The sequence below is a fragment of the Oryctolagus cuniculus genome, chromosome 1 (genome assembly GCF_051225735.1).
Source record: "Oryctolagus cuniculus isolate XC-2025 breed Fujian yellow rabbit chromosome 1, ASM5122573v1, whole genome shotgun sequence".
Classification (NCBI taxonomy): domain Eukaryota; kingdom Metazoa; phylum Chordata; class Mammalia; order Lagomorpha; family Leporidae; genus Oryctolagus; species Oryctolagus cuniculus.
The window spans coordinates 84,872,292-84,885,130 of NC_142867.1; the positions used below are offsets into that span (position 1 = coordinate 84,872,292).

The 12,839-nt window shown below is 45.1% G+C and overlaps 1 long non-coding RNA gene across 1 annotated transcript in view; it reads right to left on the minus strand.

Moving 5' to 3' along the window:
* The window catches only part of LOC103349733 (uncharacterized), a 79,647-nt gene that overhangs the window by 19,652 nt on the left and 47,156 nt on the right, over positions 1 to 12,839 (minus strand). The window contains exon 3 of the long non-coding RNA XR_016214639.1: positions 2,092 to 2,167. This is a non-coding gene — a long non-coding RNA (uncharacterized LOC103349733). The remainder of the gene's footprint in view (positions 1 to 2,091; positions 2,168 to 12,839) is intronic.

The window sequence follows — 12,839 nt, forward strand, 5'->3', positions numbered from 1 at the left end:
AACTGCAAGTGTCTCATGGGTTTGCTGACTTCTTGGTATCTGGTCCTGGACCCTGACACATACGTCACTGGGAGCACCACCCTGTTAGAGGATTTCGTATTAGAACCTCCCACAGAAAACCTCTTCCTTCATTTAAAGTGGTATCAGACGCAGAGTAAAGTCAACCAAAACCCCAGAGAGCCGCCTGCCTATTTGAGAAAAGCAACGGCTCACAGACATCACACCCTGCTCCAAGTTAGCATGCCCCCTTCTGGACTAGAACTTGGTTTCTTACCACGATGGGACTACTTTCCAATTTCTCCATCAAAGGACAAATCAAAATGTCACTTGACAGTCTGCTTTCTAATTAAAAGTTGAGTCATTAAAAAAAAATCACATTTATCTAAACAATGCCAAATGGCACCAAAGCAAGATGCTCTGCCACCTTCACTGGCTAGAAGCATGTGTGATTATTTAAAGAAGGAAGGGAAGCCCATTAGCTACAGCTAGATTAAGCTGATCAAGCCCCTGTGACCGTCTTCTGGCCTTCTCATAGAGTGAGACAATGCAGCATTACTGTAAATTCGCTCAATTTCCTGCATTTCAATAAGCCCTAAAAACAAAACTTTCCAGACTGACTGGGGATCAGGAAGGGATGGGAGATGGCTGCTCTTTCATGAAAGCTGCCTTGGGTGATGGGAACGTCAGGGCCAAACCGTGGTTCTCAACAGAGGGTCAAAACTCTCCCATGAAAGGAACTCAAAGGAAAGGCACAGAGCTACTGGGTTTCACGACACCAACAGTTTGTCATGGCTTCCAAAGGGAAGGACCAAGACAGGAAAGACACGTCTCACCGGCGCATGTCCTTGAGCAAGATACCCAGCTTCTCCGAGTTTGCTTCCTGCCTTTGAAAATGAGAAGTCACTCACTATTTGTCCCTGCCTGCTGCCTAGGATGGATGGCAGTGAAGGATCTGGTGACACGCATAAAGCAGCACTCTGTACAAGGAAAAGATGCTACAAGTGAGACAACTGCTGGTTACAGCAAGGTAGGGAGGGCTGGGACCAGGACAACTGATAAAATCAGTTAGGAACTTCTTTGGGTCATTTACTGGAGGCAGAAAACAGCTGAGGAAGAGAACCTGACTCCACCCATTTAAAGCAAAAATGTTTGGTGCACGGAGGTATGCTGAGATGCAACAGTCCATTGCCTGAAACAGCCTGGAGAGCCACATGGATAGAGGCAGGGGTCTGTCACTCAGCACCCAGGAACCATGGTAAGACCCACACCCCATCTTGTGCAACTGCCCTTGTCATGGGGGGTGGGGGGGATAGGCTGAGGAGCCATGCTCCCAAGGCACTGGCTTCCTATTCTGCCTGTCACCTCCCTTCCTTTCCAGCTTCTGTATTACTGCTCTTAACAAGGGCCTAAACCATCCAGGAAAAGCTATTAGCTCCATTTCACCAATAGCTAAAAGAAAACAAAGGGCAACTAGAGAAGATTAGAAATTCCTAATTTCCGAATGCATGCTCACAGAAGAAAATCTATCTGGGAAGGATTTCTAGTCTGGGCCCTACAAGGCTGCAGGGGTGGAGGCACAGAGGGAATCCACAGGGGAGCTGACAGTCCAGGAGGGGAGGCCTATTCATCATTCATTCAACAAATGTCCATGGAGCATCTCCTCTCCTGCATCTCAGACATAATACAGATACTCACAGGAGGAGCTCCCCAGGGAAAACACTCAGCGGAGCAACAGAACCAAGTGTGGGGTGCTACGATGGGGGGAATGGGGTCACCAAGAAGGGACCCCTCACCAGGCAAGGGAGAAGAACCATGCTGCAGTCAGAGGGGCACCAACAAAGTCACTGTCATTCTAAGAAGAAAAAGTTATGAGCATTCAGTAACAGAAGAAATCAGCCCCAGCCGGAATGATTCCCAAAAAGCCTTCCTTTCCAGGGAGGCAGCATTTAATAAAGGTCTTGAGCATGAATAGCAACTTGGCCAGGCAGAGAGCACCGGTAAAATATTACAGACTCAACCAGGCAAATGTGAGGAAAGACAGGGACAATAATTCCTCCCCAACATGTATTTCCCTTATAAAAGAATTTTTACCTTTTCTTCAGCTCCAAGAACCGCTGCTTGGCGAGTTTCAGCAAGCCAATTTCTGGGAAAGGTGCTTGAGTTATTCCTGTTGAGAGAGAAGAAGTGGTATCAGGGGTGCCTGAGGGGGCTACCTCCGCACAGACCCCTTTTGCAGAGCATCCCCACTGAGGAGGCGGTGGTGCCCTCCCCAGCTGACTGGCTGGGGGACAAACACCTGCCACCACACAAGACACACAGGATGGGTGTGCAAGCCCAAAGTTAGAGGCGCCTTCTGCTCTGGTTCCTGGTAGGCTGGCCAAGCTTTGCTCCTGCATTCCTGAGATTCCTACAGCAAGACTGTGCTAACCTAAGCTGCCATTTGTATTCCCTACAAGCAAAAATCACTGACATAAAAATGAGAGATCCAGGGTTCGACTAGAAAAAGCAGCAAAAGTGGAGGGTGAAAGAACGGAGGCTCCTGAAATAAATCCTTGAGGAAAATAAAAGATGGCAGAAAGCAGCCTAGGTCTCTCTGCACTGCTGTCTCATAATGTCTCAGAGGAGAGCACAGAGTTCCTGTCTGGAACTCCAGACTGGAGACCAAACCAGCTGATGCATAAAATCCCAGCTGCACTCAGTATTAAGATGAAGTTCCACTGAACACCCTCTTGACTTGCATCCTCTTAAAAGCTGCCTCTGTGATCTACTTTACCAGAAACCAGGAAGAAAGAGGAGCAAGCTAGGCAGCAGTACCAATGTAAAGATAGGTGGCAGGCCAATTAATAGCTGCTTTACATAACAGTGATCTGCCATCAAGGAGACCCAACAGGCCAGTCCACTGCTAATGGCTTTGGTTTTCAATATAGAAAGCCAGGGCTTCAGATGGACACAGAAGTCAGCTTTTGGACAGCCCTGGCAACTCTGCCAGCCAAGAGCTGGGTCACTGGGAACATAACTGCCCTAAGGGTTGAAGGACTCCTGTGTCAGAGCCACAGATCCTTGTTGGCTCTAAGCTGGAAAAAGCCCTTCACTCAGCCCAGCTTCCAATGTAACCACTACTGTTGAGGGGATGGCCAAGTAGGGTCAGTAACACAGCAGGCGGAACTGTAAGTTTCCTTTTAGAGATGCCACCTATCTTCATTCAGACCAGCTCTCCTCCCAAGCAAGCTAGGTAATGGAAGTCAACAGGGTGCCTTCCCTAAGGAGGTTCAACCTCCTTTATGATGTCTCTTCCAGTACCACATGTGAAGAGACAGTTCTGGATCTCATCAATACCTGGCCAGGCCTTAGCCCACCTGGTTGTTATCAAGCTCCTCCTGTCAGTTTCTATTTGCCTCTCAATGGGAAAACTTCCTCATGCTTTAGACAGTTCCTTCTTAAATCCTCTAATAATGACTCTGTCCTTTGTTTTAGACCCTGGGAGTTTAATCTGCTTGTTACATTCGTTTTCTCCCTACTTGAAACAGTGACATGGACATGCACATGAAACCTCGGATGGAAGCAGTCTCTCCAAGTTGGCACCGCATCCCCCACTTGCTGCTGGAACACTGTCTTGACTACCACTCCACCCCTATTCAGCTTGAAGATACCTAGGTGGCCATCATCCCAACCCCCTAACAGAAGTTAGGGTCCATTCTTCTGTGGGAGGGAATATGGTGAATCCAGCGGGTTAGTGGGCAGTCAGGGTAGTCCCAGTGGAGGAGGTTTAGGGTGCAAAATGCTTGCTTTCCCTGGAAGTTGTCTTTAGCAAGGTCAAAGTGCCTGCCTGCCCACTCCTTGGAAGCTTCCAATCTTATCATGAGAATAGCACAGGAGTGGGGATTCCTTCTGAAATCCCAGTTTACTGTAAAGCAAATTAGATATTCTACCTTTCTGATGGCTCTTTTTATCATGAGCAAGCCAGACAGGATAAAAGACCACAAATCAGGTCTTTGGATGGGTTGTAACTGAAATGTCGAATTTTTTCTTCCCCAAAATTGTGCTTAAAAATCCCAGTACCACCGTCTCCCTTTGAGTTTTGCCTCTCTCAGAGCCCCCTTCCATGCCACTCAGGCTGGAGGTCTTTGACTCTAATAAATCTTGCTCTTAAATCTTAAAAAAAAGATGGAGTCCAAGACCCAGGCAGAGTGGACTCCTAACATGAGCTTTATCCATTACAAAGCAAGATAAATAAGGTTTTAATGGAAAATATCAAGACGAGAGACTCTGGAAAGTGGCTATCGCAAGCAAGGAATGGCTGAGTAATAGTGCAATGCATGTTGTTACCACAACAAGAACTGCAATATTTCAAGGCCAACTCTTAGTTTGTTGTTCAATCTTTTATCTTCCTTCTTCTTCTTGATTTCTTTGGAATGGTCTTCAACAGCACATATTTCATTTAACCCTGGTTTGGGTGGGTCAACTGCACTAGCCATCTGCATTAGCTTCTCTTCTGGTCTTGCCTGGTTTACCTATGTGGCTCATATGGGCTTGGATGGCTTCAAATGACTTCACTCAGAAGCTCTTGGATTGATGGCTGCCACCAGCTGTTTGTGCTACCTTTATGCTCTAGTTCAGCAAATAAAAACATTTCTCTTTTGAGAGCACCAAAAATTTATGCCCAACCTCTATCCCCTTGTCACATTTTTCTACTAGTTCTTGAGTTGAACAATCATGAACTTGCCTGCTGTGGATCTTCAAGAACCTAACTGCTTCTAGTCCATTCCACCAGGGAGCAATGATTTTGGTCAAGTTCAGAGATTAAGGTCCACAGAAGGGAGAAGGGGGCCATGAGTGCCAAGTTGAAGAGGTCAGACTCTAGTTAAGCAATAGATGAGTCAAAATGACTATTGTCTAGTCCCTGTTCTCTGAGAGACTACTACCATTCAAATACTATAGAAAGTTAAAACTGGGCTCATTCAGCCTCTGGTAGGAGCTTTAACAGGCACATTCTGGAAAGCACCTTAACACATTTTCACTAAGTGGCTTAAAACTGTACACACCCCTTGATGCCATAATTCCACCTCAAGAATTATACAGTGGGGAATGAATCCAAAATAGAATAAAACTTTATGCTCAAGAAATCCATGGTAGTGATATACAGGGAAAAAACAATTGGAAAGAAATGAAGGCAACAAAAGGCAATGATTAAATTATGACAGATTTATAAATGATGCTTTATATAGCCATTAAAATTATTACAGGAATTTTTAATAAAAACAACAATTGCAATAACACTAACCCTTACATGGGCCAGGCACTATTTTAAAGCTTTTAGGTGCTTTATAAAAATATACTCATTCTCTTTAAATCTTACACCACTAGGGAGGTAGGCACTGTAACTCTCATTTTATAGATCAAAAAACAGAGGCACCGGGCCGGCGCCGCGGCTCACTAGGCTAATCCTCCACCTAGCGGCGCCGGCACACCGGGTTCTAGTCCCGGTCGGGGCGCCGGATTCTGTCCCGGTTGCCCCTCTTCCAGGCCAGCTCTCTGCTGTGGCCAGGGAGTGCAGTGGAGGATGGCCCAGGTGCTTGGGCCCTGCACCCCATGGGAGACCAGGAGAAGCACCTGGCTCCTGGCTCCTGCCATTGGATCAGCGCGGGGGTGTGCCGGCCGCAGCGCGCCGGCCGCGGCGGCCACTGGAGGGTGAACCAACGGCAAAGGAAGACCTTTCTCTCTGTCTCTCTCTCTCACTGTCCACTCTGCCTGTCAAAAAAAACAAACAAACAAACAAACAAACAAACAAACAAAAAACAGAGGCACCAAGAGTTGAGATATTTGGCCAAGGTCATCCTGCTAGTATGAGCCCACACTCTGGCCCCAAAGTCCATGCTCTTTAACCCTGTGATAGTGTTAAGGTAGTAAGGTAGATATTAGCCTATGTGTGTAAAAGAGATTAAAGAAAAAGGGAAGAAAATGAGACATGTTAAAGAAAATATAACCTTGTTAGACGGGTTCCAGCCCTCTCCTTGGGGGTAGCTCACGGGACTTCCCTGCCCTACACCAGGGGGACTATTCAGTCTCATAGCACTGTGCTGACAAGGTCCAGGGCGTATTTTCAGAAATGCTACATCCAGAAATCCCCCATCCACAATTTCCCCAGAGAAGGAGGTAGGGAGAAGAAACGAGCGACCCACACTCGTGTTGATAAAACTCCAGTGAGAATGCAGACTATGCTCTCAGCCTTTTCCTGAGATGCCCACCTGGCCTATCAGGTGTAGCCTCTTCATTAAACTTTGCTATCTCACTTACCACTATTCTGCCTCATGTCTGAATTCTTTCTTGCATGAAAACAAGAACCCCTGAGCAGCCCATCTCCAGTAACAGTAGGACGAATAATGGCCCAAATATACCAGGTCTTACCCATGAATCTGTATAAAGGGTCTTTGCAGAGGTCCTTAAGAATATTTAGAGAGATATCCTTGATTACCCAGGTGGGGCCTAAATGCTATCTTGAGTGTCCTGTAAGGAGGAGGTAATTGCACACATGCACATGTGCAGATACACACACCTATGAGAAAGCCATGTGCAGAGACAGATACTGGAAAGTTGGGGCTGCCAGCCCAGGAATCCCTGCAGCCACTAGAAGCTGGGAGGGCAAGGAAGGGATTCTCTCAGAGCCTCCAAAGGGGCACAGCCCTGCCCATATCTTGACTTTGGACATCTAAACATCCAGAGCCATGAAAGAACAAATTTTGTTGCATTAAGCCACCAACTTTGTGGAAATTTGTTACAGCAACCTCCAGAAATGAATATAAGCCCCATGCTGTGCTGCTCTCAATATAGAGAAAATATTCATGTTAAACAGAAAAAGTCAAAATTTATACACAATGACCTTAATTATGCATATAAAAATGTGCAAAGACAACAAACCATTTGCAATCATTATCTCTGAATTGTAGAACTATGGGTAATTTTCAGCATTATGCCTTCTGGCATTTTTCCAAATTTCTATAATTATGTGAATTAAAAGAAAGTTATTTTTTAAAATTAGCAATTCATGATAGTTCTGCAACTCTACCGCAATCACAAAGATGAGAAATCAGAAAATCCAAAACTCCCTGATAATTTTCTTGATGCAATATCAGAGCAACACCTGAAAAATCAGCAACCGGAATTCACACCATTCTCTGGAGGACTTCACTGAACCCCTGGTCTCTCAAAAACCTACTAGTTTCCAGACTCTGGGAGGAACATGAGAAGTTCCCTACCTCTCTCTCCCTGTGTAGGAGTAGGGGAGACTTATATGTATTCCCAGAGCTCATCCAGCCCAGACTGTGGCCACACACCAAAAACAAGATGCATCCACTAGTAAACATGCAAACGTTTGATTTCTCTATAGGTGACTTCACAAGTTGAAACATCCAATTAAACACCAACCTAATCTTACAAAAGTCCTGATTCCAAGACTTTTTTGTTGCAAAACTCTCATCATCTGGCCAGTCCCAAGACCAAAGGCCAATTTTACTGTATCAACATCGTGTCCTTTGATTAAACATATTCTCATAAATAGTGTATTAACATTTCCCCCAGTGTGTGTGCAGTTCTGGACCAAAATAGAAACCAGGATGTGTTTTTTCTGTTTTGCATTTTGCTCTGCATGAGAAGGAAGGGAGGAATCACTGGGTCCCTCCACAACGGGGCCAGATCCGAGTAGAGGAGCAGGAAATGACACTCTTTGGTTTTATACACCTACTCAGTGATGCATAGAGTTAGGGCACATAGGTAATGAGTGCACTTGAAAGGCTGTTCTACAGTCATAGGTTTTCCTTCTTTTTGTTTTAAGGTTTATTTATTTGAAAGACAGAATGACAGAGAAAGAGATCGATCTTCCATCCACTGGTTCGCTCTCCAAATGGCTACAACAGCCAGGTCTGGGCCAGGCCAAAGCCTAGAACTCCATCCAGGTCTCCAACATGGTTGGCAGGGGCCCAAGTACCTGGACCATCTTCTGCTGCCTTCCCATGTACACCAGCGGGAAGCTGGATCAGAAGTAGAGCAGCCAGGACTCAAAACGAAATGCTGGAATTGCAAGCAGTGGCTTAGCCCACTGCAGCATAACACAGGCCCTGTCCCAAGTTTTCCTAAGGACATTTATGCCTTCTTCATTTGGCCACATAACACATACAAGCCAGGCACTAAGAGGAGGTTGTCTTCAACAATACACTCACTGATGATACAACAGAGAAAATGGCCAGCATTCCTATGCTCTTCATTTGTCATCTGGATCGCAGAGAGCTCTCAGGGCACAGTATTGATAGGAAGGCCTAAATGGAGCTGTAAGGCTTTAAAAATGGGCAAAACAAAAAGCAAATGGTTTAGAACTGTAAGCCTTCTAACATATCACTTGTCATTTCAGTGATTACTTGATGAATGCTTGTATCTCTCACTTAACCATCCACTTCAGATAAAGAGTATAATATCTCCCCAAGTCTGTTTTCTTTCTCATTTGCCACTGAATTCCCACATCTAGCAGCATCTAACATTAAGAGGAGCTCATCAAGTATCTAAGGTATAATGCAAGAAGGAACACAGGTAGTCAATTTCCTCATCTGTAAAAACAGAAAAGCCAGGCTCCCTTATTATTTCCCAAGGAAAATTCCAAAGAACCTATTCCTTATAAGAAAAGGAGGTCAGCTTGGGAAATGTCACACTTGTAGCCTCCTCTCCCCCCCCACCCCGAGATTCAACACACACACTAAAATCTGGGAAGCCCTGCGATGAAGAACCTATTTGAGTGTTAGCAAACCTGCTTAACCACAGATGTCATTCCATGCTTAACACTGATATCAAGGAGAACCAATATCCCAAGGAAATCCTAGGAATATTAACTTACATTATTCATTTGTTCAAAACACCATTTATCAAGTCCTTGCAATGACGGTGATGATGATGAGTACAGCTACTCTTAACCAGTGATTACCTATGCCAGGCCTGGTACTTGTTGCTCCCACCACCAAGGTAAAAGTGTGAAACCTGGCTCACAGTCTACAGTCCATGGGAAGAGAGCATCACACACATGGCGTTACTGTGAACTGAAGCCACACACTCACACCAATATACACACACTGTACACACAAGTATACATGTACAAATACATTCCTACACACATGTACAATGTGTTTATATGCATACACGCACAGGTGAAGATGAGTCTTCCTGGAAGAAAAGGAATGGAGCCAAGATACAGGAAGCAAGAGAGATTAGCATGTGCAAACAAATGAGTCCTATCCAGTGGTTTTCTTTTTCTCTTTTCTTATTTTTTTTGATAGAGGAAGAAACAGATCTTCCATTCACTGGTTCATTCCCCAAATGGCTACAACTGCAGGGCTGGGCCAGGCTGATGCCAGAAACCAGAAACACCATCCTGCTCTCCCACATGGGTGGCAAGGACCCAAACACTTGGACCATCTTCCTCTGCTTTCCCACACACATTAGTAGGGAGCTAGATCAGAAGTGGAGCAGCTGGAACTTGCATCAGTGCTCATACAGGATGCTGGCATTGCAGGTGGTGGTTTAACCCACTGTACAACACCAGCCCCTCCAGTGGTTTTCAACGTGTGCCCCAAGACCTTTTCTGGGGATCTTGTGAGGTCCAAGGTATCTTCAACCATGCTGACATCTGCAATGACTATGCAAAAGCCGTGGCGAGTCAGAGTGCTGGTGCCCCAGCACAGAATAAGGCCACGGTTCCTGTGTTCTCATTGTTTTCAATGCCACACAACCACTTTTTTTCTTTTTTTTTTTTTTAAAGCCAATTTCACCCAAGAACATCCCTGATGAAGCAGAGAAATGATAAATTTTAGTTAACTATCAGCTCTTGCACATTTAATTTTTGGATATCCTGTGCGACACAATGGAAGCACTCTCAAAGCACTTGTGCTGTAAGCTGTGAGGAAGCAAAGCCCCCTCGTGACTGAGCTGGGCGTGACTGAGCTGTGAGCTGGATGAGCCACTGCTTTTCACAAAACACCATCTGAAAGAATGACTGACAGAAAAAATACAGCTATTTAGATTTGGGTATTTGTAAGTATTTCCTCAAAAATACAGGTTTGTTATTTCAAGGAAAAGGGATGGTAACTATTGCTAAAGATAAAACTTGAAGTTCAAGCAAAAATTAAAATCCTGGAAAATCTGTATCCACCATTGGGAGCTTCAGAGCAAACACTAGAAGACTTTTTGGGTGAGAATGGTAATGACACTAACAATATGGTTTTTATTTTTAAACGGCAATAGTAAATGTAGTATGCTAATATCTGACAGATGATGAGTGCATGGCATTACAAAATGATCTATTAAAAATCCTTTCAAAGTGCAAGACAGACCAATGGACTTTAATGTGAAGAATGAAAAGTTCACTGAGACAGTTTCAGATTCCATGCTGCCAAACCTTTAAAAACTACTGCTGGCCAAGTTCTAATGTAGTTTCAGAGACCATCCACAATTAGCTAAAAAAGTGATTAAACATGTCTGCCTTTTTCAAGAATTCTGTGTAAGGCTGGGCTTTCTTCCTATCGTCAAACCCACACAACATACTGCAACAGAGTGAATGATAAAGCTTTCAGGGGAATCTAGCTGTCTTCCATTAAGGCAGCATTAAGGAGCTCCAGAAAGTAAAACAATGTCACTCCTCTTACTAAACACTGGTGTTTTGTAACTAGTTGCTTTTCATTAAAAATGCTATCTATGTTATGCAACGGGTTGATTAGTTATATTTAAATGAATTTAAAAATATTTTTCAATCTTTTCTATTTCAATTTCTAAGGCAGAAAATAATGCTGGATACAACCCACATAAAGGAGAGCTCTTCAGGGAAATCATATTCATTTCTCTTTTTTTAAAAGATCTATTTACCTGACAGGCAGCGTTTCAGAAAGATCATCTGCTGGTTCACTCCCCAAACGGCTGCAACGGCCAGCGCTGGGCCAGGCCAAAGCCAGGAGGTGCTTCCCATTATCCCACTTGGGCACAGGGCCCCAAGCACTTGGGCCATCCTCCACTGCTGCCCCAGGCACATTAGCAGGGAGCTGGACTGGAAGTAGAGCAGCAGAGACCCGAACTAGCACCCATGGGGATGCCGGCACCGCAGCAGTGGCTTTAATCCACTACACTACAGCGCTGGCCCCAATCATACTCACTTTTAAGCCTTAAGTAAAGGGGTCTTTAAAGACTGAGGTGTAGTATAATGTGGGGAGGGGAGGTGAAGAGGCAGGAGGGAGAGAACAGCCACGGTCTCCCACACTGTGACAAGGTGCTCAGGGAGTCAGTGAAGGGTGCTGAGTACTGAAATGACAGACAGATCTGCCTTTTAAAAAAAGCAAGGACATCATAGAAGAGCTCTCTGCTTCATGAACCTGTGATTCTAAAAACAAGTAAGTACGAGGGAAAGTCAGATGGCAGGGCACTGGAGGGTCCATTATCACAACCTAAGAGAGAAAATACAAATTTCTATAAAAGAGCAGAAACAGAAAAATATTAAAATTTAATGATGGAAGAAAGGAGCAAAGCAAGATAGACCTGCAACCAAATGGAATGCCACAAAATGAAGGAAATCATCAGTAACAACATACAGGACTTCACACATCCATAAATGCAGAAATCAGGATCCATTTCAGACAAATCTGGAAAATAAAAATAAAAGCGCCACCAAAAAGCAATCAACTGCTGTGGTAAAGAGGGAACATGAGTGCAATCCAGAGAAGACAAACGGAAGTACTTAGAAATAAAAGCAGCAGGGAGGAGAGGGCCTCGGTCCCTGGCTTCAGAGCGTGGCTTCTATCCGATCAGGACGTACTCTGCCACCGGAGGTAGGACTAGAGGGAGCAGGAAACACCCACAGGGTCTGGACAAGCAAATCTCCTGAGCAAGGGTTTCACTTCAAAAAAGTCTGATCTTGCAAGCACGAACAGAGACCATACAGAACAGATTGAGAACGACTATTAAAACGGACTCTCAAGAAGCTTACAAACAATATTTTCTAAGGAAAAAAAAAAAAGTCATGAACAAGGCAGTAGTAACTAACCAGAGAAAGACATCCTAGAGAGAATTCCAAACAGAGCTCAGTAGCTTTCTCCCTGGGCCTCCATCTCCTCTTCTGCAAAACCCAAGGTCCACTTCTTGCTGCACAGCCTGTGGCAGGACTGCTACTGTTACCATGGACACCAACGCACAGGGCAGGTGCTCAATAACGGAAAGCCATGGTTATTATCACTGTAGTTATTTCTTCAAGGCCAAAGTGGAATGTAGAGTTGTCACTGTCCTGGCCTAGGCCAGAAAGCTCCCCAAGGTCAAAGATCAAGGTCTTAACAATCACGTGAACACAGAAAGGACTCTGAACAGCTTTGGCCTAGGGTTACATACTACAGATGCTCAAGGTGGCTTCCTTTGTGCTGAGGAGCACGCACCACAAAGGCACACTGAGGAGACCCAAGGAAAAGGAGATTAAGCAGTCATCTTCCTGGACAGGCAACCCTGCTACGCCAGGTCCTTACACACAGTTCACCTCCTCAATTGATACCACCAGCTGAACAGAGGCTCCTCCACCGTGACCACCCCTGTTTTATGGACCAGAAAGCTGTCTCATGGCTGAACCGCAGTCAGAGCCTCACCTCTTGATGTGGGGTCCAAACTCTTTCCCTAGGTCACCTCGCCCACCCCACAGGGAACGGAGCCCAACAGAGGGAGGCCAGCAGTTCCTCAGCCAGTGAGGGCAGGACAGTGGGAATCTGCTGGATTAAAAACACAAACTGCCCCCACTGGCCCTTTTTGTTTTTAGGCAAAACACTCACTCAGAAGGT